Source organism: Myxine glutinosa, chromosome 1 (genome assembly GCF_964187855.1).
Source record: "Myxine glutinosa chromosome 1, kmMyxGlut1.1, whole genome shotgun sequence".
Lineage (NCBI taxonomy): Eukaryota > Metazoa > Chordata > Myxini > Myxiniformes > Myxinidae > Myxine > Myxine glutinosa.
Window position 1 is genome coordinate 391,433,759 of NC_136261.1, and position 11,576 is coordinate 391,445,334.

Consider the following 11,576-nt stretch of genomic DNA (forward strand, 5'->3'; position numbering starts at 1 on the left):
TATTCGTTCGTTCGTTCTTCGACCACGTGTTTCTCCCCCATTTCCCCAGATAGTTTTCACTCATTAACCTTCAATGTTTACACTTTCCCCTCAAGTTATGTATTCCGTCATATTTTATAACACCTTTTTCTTCTTCTTCTTTAAAAGGCTGCTTTCGACTTGCTCACCAAATCAATTCATCCCAAAAAAAATATCCATCTCCTATAGTGCCTTTTTTCTACATTCCCTAAACTCTCCTGCACTCCATCCTCCATCCAGCGTCCTTAAACGTATTTTTAACTCGAAGGTCACAAGAAACTCATTTTGCAATAAATGTTCGTTTCCCATAAATCGTACACTTTCAAAAATCCAATCTCACCCCTCCCCTCCAAATCTTCCCCATAACCCCTCCCCTCCAAATCTTCCCCATCACCCCTCCCCTCCAAATCTTCCCCATCACCCATCCCTTTCAAATCTCCCCCCTTGCCCCCTCCCTCCTAGACTACCCCCTCACCCCTCCCCGCCAAGACGCCCCCTCGCCCCTCCCCTCCTAGACTCCTGCCTCACCCCTCCCCTCCAAATCTCCCCCATATCCCATCCCTTTCAAATCCCTCCCCTTGTCCCTTCCCTCCCAAACTCCCCCCTCACCCCTCCCCTTCAAATCTCCCCACCCTCATTGCTTCTCAATTTCCCCCCTCTCACTCCCCCTCCTCAAAGCGTCCTCCCCGCTTTTTCCCCCTTCAAACTCTCACCTCCATCTCCCCCAACCTTCTGCCTCGCTCTTCCCCCTCCTCAAATAACACCTCATTGTGGCTCACCCAATCACCATCAAACCTTTTGTCCGCCCCATCCTTCCCTTTCTCCGAGCTATTCTGAAATCTCTGACACACCTTCAACAGCTCTCCCTATCTCTTCCACCTCTTCCACATCTTACCCTACCCCTCCTCCCCCCTGTTCTGTATCTGATGCTCCCCCTTCCTCTTCATTAACGGTATGGACCTCAAACATCCGGGGCCTTCGTTCAAACTTAACTGATCTCTCCATACAGGTTGCTTCTGTCAAACCAGACGTGATCTGCTTAACAGAAACTTTCCTCCTTTATGATGTCTCTGATTCCATAGTATCTCTCCCGGGCTACTCCCTCCTCCGGTATGATAGACCTGAGCCTCGTCCTGGAGGCGGGGTTGCTATCTTTATCAAAAACTCTCTTCCTCACTCGCCCTGCACTGCACTCTCTCCACCTCACCCCCAGGAATACCTCTGGCTACGGCTTCCCCTTCGCTCCCACCTCTTGTTCATATGTGTGTTGTACCGTCCACCAAACAGTGATGACTCCATCTACATCTCGCTGTCTGATGATATGGACCAACTTCTATCTACTCATCCCAACTCTCTCTTCCTCATATGTGGTGATTTCAATTGTCACCATGCCAGTTGGCTGGGTGTGGGTACCTCTCTCACCAGCCATGGCTCTTCAGCAAAGGACTTCTGCGACTCACTGGGACTGACACAATCTGTCAATTTCCCGACCCGGATCTCAGTCAACGGAACATCTTCTCTTCTGGACTTGGTTATGACTAACTTCCCTGAAAATGTCTGCTGCTCTTCTTCTGCTCCGATCGGATCATCTGATCATGTCCTTGTTAAAGTGGACATCTCTCTGACCATCCTCAGGGAGCCTGCTCAGCGTCGACGAGTCTGGCATTTCACTCAGGCCAACTGGCACGGTCTTCAAGCAGCCATCAATCATCTGGACTGGTCTCCCATCTCTACCACCTCTGACATCAACTCATCCTGGGAATTCTTCCAAAGTAAATTGCTCTCTCTCATGCACAGATTTATCCCATCTCGTCTTCAGTTGTCATACCCTTCCTCCCGTCCATGGTACACGGAATCTTGTGGTGAGGCTGTTGCCCAGAAACAACTTGCCTTCGTCTCCTGGAAAGCAAATCCAACGGAAGGAAATCTCATTTCCTTTCACAAAGCCCGAAACAAGTGTGTGTCCACCCTCAGGAGAGCCAGGAAACAATATCTCTCCGTTCTCAAGACCGAACTCTCTTATCTGTCTCCCTCTTCCAAATCCTGGTGGCGTCTGGTCAAATCCGTTTCTGGTGTTTGTTCCCCCTCCATCCCCTCCCTTACCTCAAACGGCTACACAGCTGACTCCGCACGTGAAAAAGCTGAATGCCTCAACTCTGTCTTTGCCTCTAAATCTTGTGTCCCAAACCCATCCCTCTCTGTACCCACCATACCCAGTCGTACCCTGCTGCTCCTGGACTCCGTGTCCTTTCCTCCTGACAAGGTGGAAAAGTTTCTGTCAACCCTCGACTGATTCTGCAACTGGACCCGACGGCATCAGCCCACGGGTCCTAAAATCCTGCTCTGCTGCTCTATCTCACCCTCTCTCTGTTCTCTTCACCCTCTCTTTTGCTCAAGGTCAACTGCCATCTGCTTGGAAATCAGCAAACATCACCGCTTTGCACAAAAAAGGTGCAAAAACAGATCCTAGCAACTACAGACCAATCAGCCTTCTCCCAATTATCAGCAAAGTCATGGAATCCATCATTGCTTCGGATATGAAATCTTTCCTCTTCTCCAATGGCTTGATCTCTGATCATCAATTTGGTTTCAGACCAGGTCACTCTACTCTGGACATGCTGCTTCTGCTGTCTCAACAATGGATGGAGGTCCTCAATGCCAAACAGGAAATTAGAGCTGTCTCCCTCGACATATCACGTGCCTTCGACACGGTCTGGCACCCCGCTCTGCTCACCAAACTCTCCTCCTTTGGTATCCATGGAAATCTCCACGCATGGCTGGCGGACTTCCTCTCTAGTCGTCGTCAACGTGTGGCCCTGAATGGGTTTCTCTCATCTCCTCTTCCTGTTGAGGCTGGAGTTCCCCAAGGCAGTGTTCTGGGCCCCGTGCTTTTTCTGGTCTTCATCAATGATCTCTCTGACTCTCTCGAAAATCCTCTCTATCTCTTTGCTGATGACTCCACTCTCTGCCGCTCCATTCCTCTTCCCTCAGATCGGCAGTCTGCTGCCTCCTCACTCTCTGAAGACCTGGACAAAATCACAGACTGGTCAAACAAGTGGAACATGTCTTTCAATCCTGACAAATCTCACACTCTTACTATGTCTCTCCGAAAAGATCGACTGGACAACCCTCCCATCTACTTTCTCAACAATCCTCTCCAAGAAGTTCTGTCGCTCAAGATTTTGGGTCTCACTATCTGCCATGATCTTTCTTGGGAAAACCACATTTCCAAGCTGGCCTCCAAAGCCAGTCGCCGACTGGGCATCCTCCGTCGTGCGAAGTCCTTCCTCGGCACACCTGAGCTCCTCACCACATACAAGGCTTTCATCCGCAGCTCAATGGAATACTGTTCTCCCCTATGGGCCGGTGCTCCTGCCTCACACCTAGCTCGGCTTCACGCTGTTGAAACCAAAGCTTTCAGAATTATTGGAATCTCCCGCGATGAAGCTATCTCTGAGGGCCTTTCACTCACTCACCGCAGGCAGGTAGGTTGTCTTTCTGTCTTCTACCGACTCCTCTCCGGCCTTGCACCCCCAGCTCTCTCTGTGCTCTGTCCCCCAAATATTCCTACAGGTCGCACAAGATCTGCCAGCAACCCTCTGATGGTTAAACTGCCGAAATCTCGGCTCTCTGCTCACCTTCACTCTTTCATTCCTCTTTTCTCCCGCCTCTGGAACAAACTCCCTCACTCCCTTCAATCCCACTCCTCCCTCCAGGTCTTTAAAACAGCTGTTCACCACCATCTCTTATCTTCCCCCATCCAAAACCTTGATCTTTTCTACCCCCGCTAATTCACCCCAGATCCACCTTGTTTGAAATTCCAACTTCTTTCCTGGAAGTCCTGGCAGTGTCCATATGTTTTATACCTCTCCCACCGCCCCCTTCCCATGCCTCCCCCCCCAAAGCCCTCGCCCTCTCTCAGATCTCTCGATGTCTCCATGTCTCTCGGTCCCTGCTCTCAAAGTTGTGTTTGTGTCCTTCCCCCTCTCTCCCCATCTTGTCTACCGCTCCCGATGTTATATGTTTTGTGTGTCGGTTTGTCTTTCTGTGTGATTAATGTTCGCTCTTTCACGAGCCTCGACAAAAAAAAAAAAAAAAAAAAAAAAAAAAAACACACACAACCTGTCCAAGTTTCGTCCAAATCCATCCATAACTTTTAGAGATATCCTGCTAAGTATAGTTTTTGGCCCTATCTCCCAATGGTGAAGAATCACTTAGAAAATTTAATAATTCTTATATCAGAATCCTTATTAAGATCTTCACTGAAATCGAATCGATTCTTCCTTGTCACGCACCCAACCGGTCCACCAAGTTTCATCCAAATCCCTCCACAACTTTTTCAGATATCCTGCTATATATCGTTTTTGGCCCTATCTCGCAATCACTTAAAAAATTCTGGTAGCCGGATCCGAATCAGGGTCTTCACCAAAATCTGATCATTTCGTGGTTGGCATATACACTACATCTCTGCCAAATTTCGTCCAATGCGTACACAACTTTTTGAGATATTTTGTTCACAAACTGACGGACAGACGGGTGAAAACAAAAATCCATCCACCTTTAGTGGCGGAGGTAACTAGAACGACACTTCGACGTCATAAAGTCGACTGATATGCCTCCACCCACATTATTACACCATTATAATACTTTTACCTAGTCTGCTTGAAATCCATTCAGTTGTTCTCAAGTGATCACATTTTTACCTGACATGACCTCTGACCTTTGACCTCTTCACCCCAAAATTTAATCAGTTCATGTTTACATCATTATACATACCTGTACCAAGTTTTAATTTGCATCCCTTCAGCTGTTCACAAGTTATCACATTTTTACCTGACATGACCTTTGACCTCGGGACCCCAAAATCGAATCAGTTGATCTTTACATCATTATATATATCTGTACCAAGTTTGAATTGGATCCCTTCAGCCGTTCTCAAGTTATATACCTACTACAGACTTTGACCTTTGACCTCTTGACCCGAACATCTAATCAGTAAATCTTTACATCATTATATATATCTGTACCAAGTTTGAATTGGATCAAGGACCAAGATCAAGGATCAAGGACCAAGATCAATTGGACCAAGTTTGAATTGGATCAATTCAAATCATTCAAGTTTGAATGATTTGAATTGAATTGGATCACTTCAGCAGTTCTCAAGTTATAGACCTACTACAGACTTTGACCTTTGGCCTCTTGACTCCAAATTATAATTGGTTAAACTTTACAACATTATATATACCTGTACCAAGTTTGAATTGGATCACTTCAGCCGTTCTCAAGTTATAGACCTATTACAGACTTTGACCTTTGACCTCTTGACTCCAAATTATAATTGGTTAAACTTTACAACATTATATATACCTGTACCACGTTTGAATTGGATCACTTCAGCCGTTCTCTAGTTATAGACCTACAACAGACTTTGACCTTTGGCCTCTTGACTCCAAATTATAATCAGTTAAACTTTACAACATTATATATATCTGTACCAAGGTTGAATTGGATCACTTCAGCCATTCTCAAGTTATAGACATATTACAGACTTTGACCTTTGACCTCTTGACCCCAAAATCTAGTCAGTTCATCTTTACATCATTCTACATAACTGTACTAAATTTGGTCAGAATACCGTCTCTGGTTCACAAGTTATCGTGGTCACAGTATTTTTACCTAACATGACCTCTGACCTTTGGCTTTTGACCTCTGGACCCCAAAATATAATCGGTTCATCCTTACCTCATTATACATACCTGTACCAAGTTTGACTAAGATCCCTTCAGCCCTTCTCAAGTTATCGTGGTAACGAAAACCTATCATGGACAGACGGACAGACAACCTGAAAACATAATGTTTCTGTCGACTTCGTCAATGGCGGCGTAATGATGAGAAATAAATAGGTGGTGATAAAATATTGCGTATGTAATATATAGATGGCGCCCTCCTGTTGAAAGTGAAACATCAGTCAGGTGAATCAATGCCAAGCACAATGCGGCTGCGGAAACAAATGAAAAGTAATTTTTGCATATTCCATCTGGATTGGCGACAGAATGAAGTCGAGATACACGGATTAAAATCCGTTTTCTGTGAAACATCTCGAATGTAAGGAATGAAAGATTAATACTCGGATAAAAACACGTGTGGGTTTTTTTTGTTTTTTTTTTACAATCTCTCGCCGCATGTTCTGGAAGGACAATGGACGAGACGAAGCTCCGGATGACCTTGGTCCGGTCCCGACCTGGCTGAAGATCCACGGTCTATCGGAGGAGTCTCTCCGAGCTGTGATTCGCGGGTCTGAGGATCGAGATCTTCGGAGCTCTCTGTTTCCGGTGAGAGTTCAAGTCTGTTGATTATCCACACGAATGTTCTCACTTTCACCATGTACGCCGAGCTCTGTCGGTACATGGAGTCGTGCTGTGCGGGACGAGAGTCGGGACTTGGAAAGGATGCTGAGGAGACAGGACGCCATGATGGAGAACCCCCTGGAGTCCTGTGGATCAAGTTTGAAGATAAGACCTGAAAACACAGTAAGTGACACGAATTGCAGGAAATTTGAGAGAAACCTGATTTATCTCCCACGATTGTTGTCACAAGTTACAACAAGAAAGAGCAATCGGAGATTGCAGACCCTCGCCAGGATGTGTTTTCAGTGGTTTTTAAGGCTTTTGTGTTAAAACAAATATGGGGGCCGAACCACGTGACCGATGACGTCGTCATTATTTTTTTCTCCACCAATTTATGCCTACATGATGCTCAAGAAATTTCATTTTGATCGGATGAGGTTTTGTACTTGTCGAATTATGACATCATAATGGAGGCACCTATGACATCATCATTAACATATTTTATTCCCCATGGAGAGTTCTTTACAATGAGCCATGTCTCATTTTTTTCTATTCAGCACTTTTCGAGATATAGAGGTGCAAAGATTTTCGGTTTTTCCAAGATGGCAGCCGAACCACGTGACCTATGACGTCATAATTATCATTAAAAAATTCTGCAGGTGGTGTTGCACCTATGGTGAAAATTTCCTGGCAATCGGACCAACGGTTGCAGAGAAAATCATATTTATTCTGTGCGGACAAACAGACAGACAAACAAACGGACTCAAATGCAATACCCACTCCTCAGGCGAGGGTAATAAATAATTAAATATTTACAAAACGACTTCATTAGGCCGCGCGGGAAGCGCAAAGCGGGGTTCCAGCAATTGCTTCACTTTGTCTGTCGGCCTATTTCTATGAATGAGGAAATACCGTTGGCATTTAAATTCACTACCTCAGCCACCAAAGGTGAGAAACATGGGCTGAAAATGAGCATGGAGAACAGAGGTGATGTGGGTTGGGCAGCAAGGAAAAATAAATGAATATCAAGTTAGAGGGGAAGGAGATCAGATTTGGAAATAAGTTTGAGTATCTGGGGTAAAACAGTGATTAGGGGATGGTAAGTCTGAGGCAGAGGTACGGAGGAGGATTCGGGTGGGTGTGAATGTGTGGAGACGGTGCAGTGTGTAATGGCAGACAGAAAGATTTCAACGAGATTGAAAGGAAAGGTTAATATGTCTTGTGTAACGCCAGCCTACCTTTACGGTCTGGAGACGGTGGCACTGACAGAAAGACAACAGAGGCTGCAGGTTTGTGAGAACAACTGGGTCAGTAGGATTGTTGGAGTGAAGAGGGTGGATAGAAGGAGAATCGATGAACTGAGGGAAGAGATTGGTGTGCAGATGAGCTTGAGGGGAGATTGGTGAAATGTTGGCTGAAATGGGCTGGACATTTGGTGAGGATGGGGGAAGAGAGAATGGCAAAGAGTGGAGCGGTTGAGGCAACAAGGTAAGAGGAAAAGAGGGAGACCACAGTTGAGATGGGAGGATTGTGTGAAGAGGGATATCAGTCAGGTGGTTGGAGGGTGGAGAGAGTTGACCAAGGACAGAGGGGAGTGGAGGAGTATCATGGTCAAGGCAGGGCAGGAGCTTGGTGCCATCGGATCTCATTCCTTATAAAGGGAAAAGGAGGAGGAGGAGAACAACAACAAGGCTGTGGGGTAGCATAATCCACTGATGCAGTGCCCTCTGTAGGTTAGGGCAGTAATTTTGAATTTAACCATGCTGCTGGTGATAGCCTGCCTTCTCTTACTGAGAAACTGTATGATCTTTAACCTCCACCAACTAATGTCCATCCAAGAGACGGCACACACATTGATGAATCGCCTTGCGTGTGAAACACCGGGATGGCAGTTTATAACTATGCCGAGACTTGAACCCAAGCTAGACAGCTTGGGGGCAAGTGTGCTTATCCCTAGGTCATCCTGCCAGCCCCCATAGATTATGGCACTCGTTTATACGAGGGTCGGTGGCTACAAATGCATGCTGGAGATATTATTTCATGTATGTATTTTCAATGGTCGTTTCTTGACTTCAGTATGCAATAAGCATATGCTCTAGGCCATATATTACCCTTCTGAGAACTTACTTTTATGAATGATCTGCACAAGGGAAGAGGAGAAGCTGAACGGGAAGTTGTGCTCGATAAGATCGTTTTTGTGTCTCCATATGAGGGGTGGAGCTATGCAAGTTAGGTAGGGCTTAAGGATAATCCCCAGTGTGTAATTGCCCCTGTGATTTGTCCCTCATGTTTTCTTTCATCAAAAAGGGCCGCCATTACAGCAACGGCCATTAAACCAACATCGCTGACAGTATATCGGACATTACCATTGGCAAGGGAACCCTGCCCAGCCGATCATCCCCGAATGGCGGCTAGACTCCGCCCCTGATAACTCATAACGGAGCAACCTTGCCCTGAGCTTTGTGAGTGGTGAAGGAGCCATGGGATGATGTAATGGGACGTCAGGATTGGTCGGGGAGTGGCGTCAGTGAGGGACAAGGGAGGATGAGTCCTTCCTCCCTCTCCCTCGCTTTCTCTCGTTCTGGCTTTCGCCCCGGTCGGTCGCTTTTTGTCTCGGGTGGCTCTCGGCTGCTGCTCGCTCATGTGCTCGAACAGGATGCTAACCATTGTTTGTTCGGCTGGGTCGTGGAGTTGTGCGCTTTGGAGAAAGGGGAAAGAGGAAGAAGAGCACACCTCTTGGGTTTTCGCCCGTACAAGAATGGGGTCGTCTAGTCCTTCATGAGCTGGTCGTGTGGGTCTCACAAAGGAGCTCTGGATTGTGTTGGTAGTGTTTCGGTGCCTGCTGGGCTTGTGGAGGGCTCAAGGCCGTGCTGTTCGACACTAGGACGAGGAGGGCCATTCTCAAAGGCGCCTGTCTTGGCTGTTTGCTTTGCACCAGGCGTTTTTGACGCACAGCGCCAGCCCCATTGTCAGAGCGCTTCCCACACGAGCCGTTTCGGGCCACATCGTACTGCCGTTTTTTCAACATTCTTGTTGAGCAAGCTGAGTGTCGGCCGATATAAAAAGAACATTATTTTATTTTCATTAATCTTTCCCCTTGTCTGTGTTTTCGTGTCTGAGTGGAGACGTCTCAATATAGGAATTCGTTTTACCTCACCTTTCATTTTTATCGTACCACATTTATTATCATTAAATTCTTTATTTAGGCATTTCATTCTTGTATTGTGAATTTTCCTTGTCGTGTATGTTTATGTGTTTGTGAGTTTGAGGAATAAAAACCCCGTGGCAGCCGTCCGGTCAGATACGGCTTCAAGGCCTTTCCCGCGCATGTGAAGATAATCCCGCCAAATTTGGTTATAAGCCTCGGAGTTAAACCGACATTTGGCTATCTGTCCAAGGCTGATCTTGATCGGCTATGGACTTGACTATTAAAAGGCATACACGTACCCACACAAGTGAGAGAATGAGAAACACACAACGCATACGCACACAAGTTTGGGAGAATGACAAAAGAGCAAGAAGATTCAAAAAAGAGCTTGACAGAACATGGATCGACACGGAAGGTTCATATGGAATGGCTAAGAAGAGGTCAAATTAATTGGGATGGAGAACGAGTCATCATAAATGGCCAAGACCAGGGACACTACACCAATGGCTTTAAGAGAATGGTGGAATTGAGCCAATCGGAAAAATGCAGGTTTTGTGGGATAGAAACAAAGTACCAGTCTTCTCCTTTGGGATGCAAAATACTCATGTCAGAACAATTGTACACAGAAAGACATGACAGCATCTGTCGAGTAATCCACTGGCACATCTGTAAACATTTCAACATTCCGGTTCCAGAACAATCATGGAAACACAAACCAAATCCGATCCTTGAAAAGGAACACACAGTGCTCACGCATGACAAGATGAACCCATCGAGTGTGGACATTGCAGGCCGACCTTGGTGCAGGCGCTGAAAAATGAGGTCAAGAGGACTTGGAAATTGAAGAAATCTGAAATTGTACTGGTGAAAGTCAGGAAAACCAGGATGATCAGGAAAACCCTAACTGAGCACTTAGAAAGCATTCCGGGGAATATCATGACATACGAGAGACAAGCGGAGGCTGTCAGATGTTGAGTGAGGATTCCAAAAAGAGCCCTTGGAACGGAGTTATGAGAACGAAGTTTCACAATCTTGTTCATTTGATTTAGGGAATAACATCAGATTTAAGACCACAAACACCAAACAGATTTAGGGAATAACAAAACGTACGAACACTCAGAAAACTGACTTCAAAAATATCCTCACAAAGTGAAATCGGGATCATAAGTGTTCCTGGAGCACTGTATATTCAAGAGTCACAAACGGCAAGCCACAATAATATAGGCCTGGTCTTCCTTCCTAACAGATATTGAAAACTTTCGCAGAACCAGAGACTTGAGAAGAAATATAGAAAACAGGGTAAATCTAAAAATCATCCAAAAATTTAAACATAAATATGAAAGATACTACCATTCGGCGTCCACAACCATGCTTGACCATGATGCGGAACTTTGGCCGAGGCCCTCATTTTTACCTCCGCCACCAAAGGTGGATGGAGGTTGTTTTCACCCCTGTCTGTCCGTTTGTGAACAAAATATCTCAAAAAGTTGTGGACGGATTCGGATGGGATTTGGCAGAGATGTAGCGCATGTGACAAGGACGAAATTATTCGATTTTGGTGAAGATCCGGATTCGGATCCGGCTACTGGAATTTTTAAAGTGATTCTTCACCATTGGGGGATAGGAACAAAAACGATACATTGCGGGATATCTCAAAAAGTTGCGGATTGATTTGGACAGAACTTGGTGGACCGTTTGGGTGTCTGACAAGGACAAATAGTTTCGTGAAGATCTGAATTTGGTGAAGATCTGAATATGGATTCGGATATGAGAATTATTTAATTTCATTAAGTGATTCTTCACCATTGGGAGATCGGACCAAAAACGATACATTGCGGGATATCTCAAAAAGTTATGGACGGATTTGGACAAAACTTGGTGGACCGTTTGGGTGTCTGATAAGGACAAATCGATTCGATTTTGGTGAAGATCTGAATATGGATTCGGATATGAGAATTATTTAATTTTTAAGTGATTCTTCACCATTGGTAGGTAGGGCCAAAAACTATACATAGTGGAATATCTGAAAAAGCTATGTAAGAATTTGGACGAAACTTGGTGGA

The 11,576-nt window shown here is 45.6% G+C and overlaps 1 long non-coding RNA gene across 1 annotated transcript in view; it reads right to left on the minus strand.

The window, feature by feature from the left end:
* Positions 1 to 11,576, minus strand: part of LOC137416573 (uncharacterized) — a 471,916-nt gene that overhangs the window by 23,192 nt on the left and 437,148 nt on the right. The window lies entirely within an intron of this gene.